The sequence below is a fragment of the Homarus americanus genome, unplaced genomic scaffold (genome assembly GCF_018991925.1).
Source record: "Homarus americanus isolate GMGI-L3 unplaced genomic scaffold, GMGI_Hamer_2.0 scaffold25889, whole genome shotgun sequence".
Taxonomy (NCBI): domain Eukaryota; kingdom Metazoa; phylum Arthropoda; class Malacostraca; order Decapoda; family Nephropidae; genus Homarus; species Homarus americanus.
The window spans coordinates 45,451-53,745 of NW_024736111.1; the positions used below are offsets into that span (position 1 = coordinate 45,451).

Here is an 8,295-nt window from a genome sequence, read left to right on the forward strand (position 1 = left end):
TGGTTTTCAGTTAAAAAACTGTTGTATTACAATAATATTCCCTCTAATTGACTTGAATAAATACTTGAATGGAAATATACAATATTTTTGCTGAAACTACCAGCGTTTCAGTGTAAAGTGCCGTAATAATAAATGGTAAACAATTTGCCTTCTGCACTCGGTGTTTCAGGCACGGCAAGCCTCAGTTTATAGGGCGAGAAGTGTTTTTTAGTGAAGGTTTTCTGAAATGAGTTTTATATATATAAAATATGGTGCTTTATTACCTAATTTGTTGTTCCATTACTCAAAAACTTGGGTCGACCTATACACGAGGCATATCATAAATTAATGATTTCTTGGTAAAAAATCAGGGTCGCCCTATAGATGAGTATATCCGGTATTACAAGGTGTTCAAGTGGTTAGTGAGAAGCAGGTCTATGATGAGCATTGGCGGAGCACTCACAAGGGTTGAGATAGTATGTGATGTTAGCACACCAGTTTACAGTAGTGTACTTGGGTAGTTAACACTGCATTGGTACATCAGTATTAACTTAATCATGGATTAACTACTGTGCTCAGGTAAGAATAATAATGCAAAATGATAAATCTTTCTGTTTCAAAATGTGATGTAATGTACTGTACTGGGGTAATAACATGACTTCTTCATCATGGTGATGTGTTACTTGTGCTTGTAACACACCAGCATGTCTTATACAATAGTATTGTACTCTCTTTTTATTTTGTAAGGTTTACAGAGCTACGATCATGGTAAGTCACTGCTCTATGAAACTAATGTCCGTTTTCCAAAATTCAGCATTTGCAGGCCATAAGCTAAGCCTTAACAAGTGTGTCCAGATACAAACAATGGTATCCTACTACAAAGCTCAGAAGTGCAATACTGTACTGCTCTGTTTCTCATGGTGTCGTAAGTATGTGCCCGATAACGAGGGTAACCACAAGACAGTAGTATCCATGTATATCTGTGCGTGTATCAGTAATGAAGTCAAAACTGACTACGAACAAGACTGTTTACAATTTTTGCCTTTCTGGACCACTTGAAGATTAGACCCCCCAATATAGTTTCAGGTGGTCAAACATCAGCCTGGTTAAGCAGGGAGGGGGCAAACTTTAAGTAAGGACTAGGGGCTAGTCTTCAGGTGATCCATAAAAGGGCGGTCTAACTACATTACTGGTATGTATGTGTATACAACCAGGGGATTCAGGAGTGGGCAAGTGGGCAGCTGCCCAGGGGCCTCCATATTACAATATTTATTTATTTGTTTATTCATTTGGATTATTTTTATTTTCATTCTTTATTCATGTTCGTCTATAAATATACAGTTAATTAAAATTTCTCAATGTTCTAATTTCTCAATATAACTGCATATGGCTTCAAATTCTCCAAGAAGTGTTCAAATTTCAAAATTTTCGGGGACTATTAAACTCCCAGATGTTTAGGCTCGCTTCTCGCCACCCCACCCTCTTGGGTAGTTATAATGAGGAGCCTCCACAAGAGGCTGCTCATGGGCCTCCACAGGTCTAAATCTGGCACTTGTATACAACTATACATACATATATACAGAATGCTTAGAAGTCCATCAAAGTCAATGACGATACAGAATATCTGAAAGAGACAGCATAGCTGGCACTACACTCTATTGCCTTTGTTTCCCTTACGGAAGTTGTTAACCAATCTGCAGTAGGGTCAACTGGAGGCACCCCAGCAAGTGGCCTGCTGTTGAAATTGAACTGGCAACCATTGTGTCAGGCGGAAAATGTTAAATCCACTCACCTGCCATACCTCAATGAACAGATTATGTCAAATAATTTCTACCTTTCTTGATGCATCTACATTCCTTAGAAATTTATAATACTGAATATTAATATGTTGTCAATACTTCTTACCTGTGCAAAGTGATCACTTCAACAGCCAGCAGTACCCTGTGCTGGTTGGTTATTTGACAGGCTTACATCACCCTAGGAGACCACTGGCATTACTGTCATTTGGGATCTTAGCTGAAAATTGTATTAAATAATTAGTACAGAATACATACAATATCACATGAACTACAATCAAATTTTAATTTTTCTCATTCAACAGGAGCTTCACATTAAATTGAATCTTGCTTTCTAACATATATCCCCTACAGCAAAAACCATTGTAAAAATCAAGGTAGTCCCAAACCCAAGTTTGTGACTCTGGTAATTTGCAGATATTTCTTTATCTCATTTTGAGCTACAGTATTACTTACAGTATAGTGTGAATACAGTTACTTTATTTATTATTGTTAGATAATTGGATCTGGTTAATCATTAACAAATTACTCATTGTGAACAGTTATAAAAATGAGGAACTAATCATGAAGTCACTTTTCATAACCAAGCAAATAACTCTCCGTGCAATGTCAATAAGTGAATAGTTTGTTGGACAAGGCACACAAACCCTGACATTTGTGACCTGGAATTCCAAAACTTCCAAATAAATAATCTATTTCTGAGTTAAACAAGAGAGCTAGCACATTTACTATTACTCTTAAATCTGATATCTAGTACAGTATTACCTTGTTTAACCAACTAATTCGAGCCACCTCTTTCCGTTAAATCGAAATTTCCACTAAATCAACTTGATTCCATTAAATTCCTCGCCAAATGAGCTGCTTGGCTCATAGGGCGTTAACATCCGCTCAGTCTGTGTCCTGCCGCTGTGTGTGTGTGTTGTTCACTGCTACCTCTCGATCAACTAACTACAGTCGACCCTCGTTAATTCGGACTAATAGGGGAAGGGTGCCGTTTAGCCAAATGTAGATGTCGATTTGGGGTATTTGCATTATATTTCAAACACATTGTTTTCGTCACGATTTTATCACTTTCCACTGTATCGTACGTAATTTCAAAAAAATATTACATTTCCATTAATGTATTATATCAAGCACAGTATGAATAGAATATCATTGTAATATAACAGTATTTTAACGAAAACTAATAAAAACGAATATCTCAAGAACATGGCTTAAAATAAAGTCTTTTGTTTTCATCATGTATTTTATCTATTTTACATTGAAATACATCACCTTTCAGCAAAACTACTATTTATTTGAGAATATATTCATTCAGGCACAGTTAGGTAAAATATACGTGTGATGTAACAGTTTTTAACTAACGGAAAAACGTACCTCCTAGCCCTGTTCAAGGAGAGGACAGGCTGTTTGGTGCTGCAGGCGATGACAAGGAAAATTATTTGGATGGATTTTAATGAAAATATTCAGAAACATGGTATCGTAGTATTTATTCAAGTCAATTAGGATAGAATATTGTAATACAACAGTTTTTTAACTGAAAACCAATCAGCGATTATGGTAACATCTTTTGAGCGAAAAGAAAGCAAAATTCATTGTTTTGTCACGATTTTATCCACTTTCCACTGTAATCGTCGTCATTTCAGCAAAAAATTACATTTCCGTGAATGCATTATATCAAGCACAGTATGAATAGAATACCATCGTCATATAACAGTATTTTAACCAAAACTATTAAAAGCAGTAACTTCTCTTGAACATCGGAAGGTTAGGTAAAATCTTTTTGTTTCGTCATGTATTTTATCCTATTTTACATTAAAATACATCACGTTTCAGCAAAACTACTATTTATTTCCGAGAATATATTCAATCAAGCGCAGTTTAGGTAAAATATCGTGTGATGTAACAGTTTTTAACTAAGCGATTCGAAAAACACGTGTACCGTCTAGCTGATACTCAACAGCTGGTGGTGCGTCATGCATCGATGTAAACAATAGGAGGTTGAAGTAGATTACCGGGTACTATATTAAGTGTGAAATATCAAAAGGGTTTTATTACGGTATTTTGTAGATCAATGAGAACTGTGATACCGTATATATGATATGATAAGTTAGCCTGTGCTAAGAACTTCAACATAGACTACTGACCGTTGTAAGGTAATTTAGCCTATTGTAAGTTGGTGAGCTTCATTTGCTGAAGGAACTGCACAACTTTCATTACTATGGTACATATTTTATGTTTCCATTGTTTACTGGCAGTAAATGGTAAATATTTTTCATGTCTGAAGCTAAAGTTGCATCCCCCTCCACCACACTAGTGGTGGAATTATTTACTAACCAAAAAGACGCTGGTGTTTTTATCTCAGCAGTGGGTGGACCAGCATTTTAGCTAGGTCAGCGTAGGTAATATTCCTACAAAAAAAAAGTTCAGATTTTGTCCGAATTATCCAAAATCCGGATTAAAGGGGTCGAATTAACGGTCGACTGTACTGTGCAGACATCATGCCGAAAGTCTCAGAAGTCTCAAAAGGAAGTGGTGTGAGAATAAAAGTGAGTGCAGCTACCAATTGGGAAGTTTGAAAATTATAGAATTGAAAACAAACACCAAACCTCATAAGCAGGTAAGTCATGAATAATGTTTCTATGTACATATCATGTGTCGAGGTGTCTCCGTGGGTTTTTTTTTGAAATAGCCCACCGCACTGGGTCATCAACCCATAAATAGGGAGGATAAGAGGAAAAAAATTAAAAATAGAAAAAGGTTATATTAATCTACACCATGAAGATGCGGAGAACCAGCTTTTTAAGTGAGACAGATTGTGAGTATGGAAACACAAAGGCAGACCACTCCACAGTTTGGCTGTGTGAGGAAGAAGGATGTACTATACGGGTTATTCTAGTGTGACCAACAGCCACAGAAATGGTGGGCACCACGTGAAAGACAAGTGTTATGAGCCCATAGACTTGCCGGTGGTACACAGGATGCCAAATCCACAGAACATTGCCCGTTAAAATACCTGTAAAGAGAGAGAGTGAAGCAACTTTGCGGAGAAGAAGAAGAAAGATTATCAACTAAAGGAGGAGAGTCAATAAGATGAAATGCCTTTGATTCCCTCAAACAGCGGCAGAAGAAGAGCCACCCAGATATGAGAGCAGTACTCCAAGTTAGGACGAATGAATCCCTTATAAACAGCAACTGCTCCAGAGGTGAAAGTATATGGCATCTGTACAGCATTCCCAGCTTTGAGGCAGCTTTAGCAATGTTGTGATTACGTGGTTTTCCATGACATATTAGAAATGGCGAGGCCTAGTATGTCTATTTTAGAACCTGGCAGAATGATTAGTCCCTGAAATGTGATTGGTGAGAGATCATCTAATTTGGAAAGTGTAATCGATAAATACCGAGTTTTATTATTATTGAATTTACCAAGTTTCTACCCCATTCAGAGATGCTGAGCATATTTAAAATTAATCTTGATTTAGCAAACTAGCTCACTAAATTGAGTGAAAAATAACGGAAAAATTCCTACGCTAAATCAAGAGTTGATTATATCGGTTCCGTTAAATCAGTATACTGTACATATACGAGATGAAATCTTACCTATTGCCAAGAAAATATCATTAACATTCACATTCTTAGCAGACGTCTCCCATGAAAGGGGAGTTCTCTTCTGCATACGTCTGAGCTTCCTCATATTCCACCATCCTTTTATTGGCTAAATCTGCTTTGTTGCCTGCTAAAGCAATCACAATGTTGGGGATGCCTGGTTGAAGTTCCTACCCAGGTCTTAGCTGACCAAATGTGTCCTGTAAATAAAATCCAATTAGAATTGTTTTCTTAAGAAATCAGTGCACAAACCCAAACTATTGCCAAGTCTCACATAATATAAAATTACCTAGCCTCAACAATCATTCTCTTCTTGATTTGTGATATCATAGACGACAATCGCTGCTTGAGCACCACGGTAATACATAGGAGCTAGACTGTGGTACCTTTCTGCCTGCTGTGTCCCAAATCTCAAATTTACTGTAGTGTCATCCAAACATACTGTTTGCGCCAAAAGGTCAGCTGCAAAATATAAGATACCTCTAAATGATATGTCATACAAAAAAATATGCATTATAAAACAATGGTTATAAAATGTCAAAATATACACCTCCCCAAGACACCAACTTTACTTCTATACCACTGTTTAATATACTATTTCATGTGATTCAAATTACTGTACACTTCAAGTTAGTCTTCTTGTGTCTACTTCAGTCATACTATGTACTTTTCCCTATCCTTTCTGACAACAACAATTTAACTACAGTAAACCCTTGTTATTAGGTTCCAGGAATGGCGTGATTAGCCAAAACCGTGAATAGCAACTTCACACTACCTTGGTGCACTACTGTATACCTATACCAAACAACTGACCAGCTGTGACAGCACTCATCCCCTCTTTAACTTATCTAATAATTCAACTTTCTTTTCAGGGTCATCACTGACTTCTGCCTTTTATATTTCTACTTGCACTGACATATTAGGCAGTCTTTTAGGGTCCATTTCACACAGAAACACTAAAGTTTTGAAAGTACAACGGAGATGCTGCATGGTGTGACTCACAGTTGAGGGGAAAGGCTCAGAAGCTAGACACACCATCTGCTTACCGCTAATTGTCGAAATTGCTAATGACAAGGGTCTACTGTACATTGTCTAAAACCAATTTGTTACCGCTTTTCATGATAACCAATTATTACAAAACCACGAGTGATAGACCATCAATTAATATTAAGGTCTTATTTGTAGCAGTATACAGTACTGTACTGTATACATCAAAATGTACCTGTAAATGCAATCATCAAGACCTCATCAAGTACTGCACCCTCATTTCCAAATTTAATTATATGCACGATTTATATAATGTGTTAACAGTACAATTTTTTTGTCAATCAAAGCCCCTTCTTTAATAGCTATTCTTTTACTCATTAAATAAGTTGTTGAGTCATTAACTTAACCATAATAATACTGTATAGAATAAATAAAATGGGCACTTACCACCAATAGTAGATTCTTGATATTCATGAAATTGACCCTTAACAAATCTTAAAACAAGAGAGGACTTTCCAACTGCAGATTCTCCCAACACCAGCTTGAATTGGCAAATCTTGCCTTGGCACCACCCACTGGTCGCTGAGCAGCTCCTCTCTGTGCCATCCTCACTTATCTGGAGAGAAAAGTACACTTGAATTTCCTCTGGTTTTGAACTACATTAATAGTACACTAAATAACTTTGTCACCTTCATTTGTTGTAACAAAGATAATATGCAAAAATCCACAGGACAGTTTCCTGTATCTTGAAAATCAATTGATGTTTATTGTATCATTTATTAACAATAAATAATAAACAAATCAATGCATTAAGTATATATTTTCCTTTCCTTCAGGATTAATAGTGTCCTTGAGCAGCCATGCTTAACCAACTCACATAATTGGAAACCTGCAAGTGCACACATGATTCACCTGGTACACAGGAACCTGCTGTCCTCAGCCACAAGTTATTTTAGAAACCCAAGAAAGGAAGGCCAGCTATTACTATACAGTATTATAAACACAATATGTTAGCAGTTTGAAGATCAAATTCTTTAACTGTTAAAAGTAAACAAAACACCAAATGCAATTCCTAATTCTTTAATAAATCACATATAAGATGACTGAACTTTCATTTTGACCCCAAAATTCTCAAAGAAACACATGTTAATTTACACCATAAAAGTATTTAATTATAGAGTCCTATTCCAGTATTAAATTGTATTAAAAAAAAAAAATATAATATATATATATATACAATCAACACTAACCCGCCAAGACTAACCCACGCCCACGAGCCCATGACTGTGACGGGGAACACTAACCGCTGGACCACCAGGATACTATAAGCAGTCCTAGACTCTATTATATTTCACACAACGCCTGTTCAACGAGCTATGGAGCGCCGGAACCCCGGTCACACTGGGGTCGGCCGGGTTCAATCTTGGCGGTTTGAGGTGTTGATTGTATGTAGAAGTCCGAAAGTAATTGGCTAATGAAATATATATGGAACCTCGTTTCAAGCCGGATTTGGTAAAACGTTACTCTGACCACCCACGTGATACGGTAGTCCCCATTAGAGGTTCACTGCCATAAGCTCGTTGAACAGGTTGTGTGAAATATAACAGAGTCTAGGACTGCTTATAGTATCCTGGTGGTCCAGCGGTTAGCATTCCCGGTCATAGTCAGGGCTCGTGGGCCGTGGGTTCAAATCTTGGTTGAGGTGTTGATTATGTAGAAGTCCGCGGTTTATTGGGCTAATGAAATATATATATATATATATATATATATATATATATATATATATATATATATATATATATATATATATATATATATATATATATATATATATATATATATATATATATATATATATATATATATATATATATATATATATATATATACAATAGCTAGACCCTCGATTCATTTACCACGTGACTTA

General features: G+C 36.4%; 1 pseudogene; it reads right to left on the minus strand.

Annotated features, from left to right (window-relative positions):
• Positions 1-1,902: 1,902 nt before the first annotated feature.
• LOC121871960 lies at positions 1,903-7,135 on the minus strand (annotated as a pseudogene).
• Positions 7,136-8,295: the final 1,160 nt, after the last annotated feature.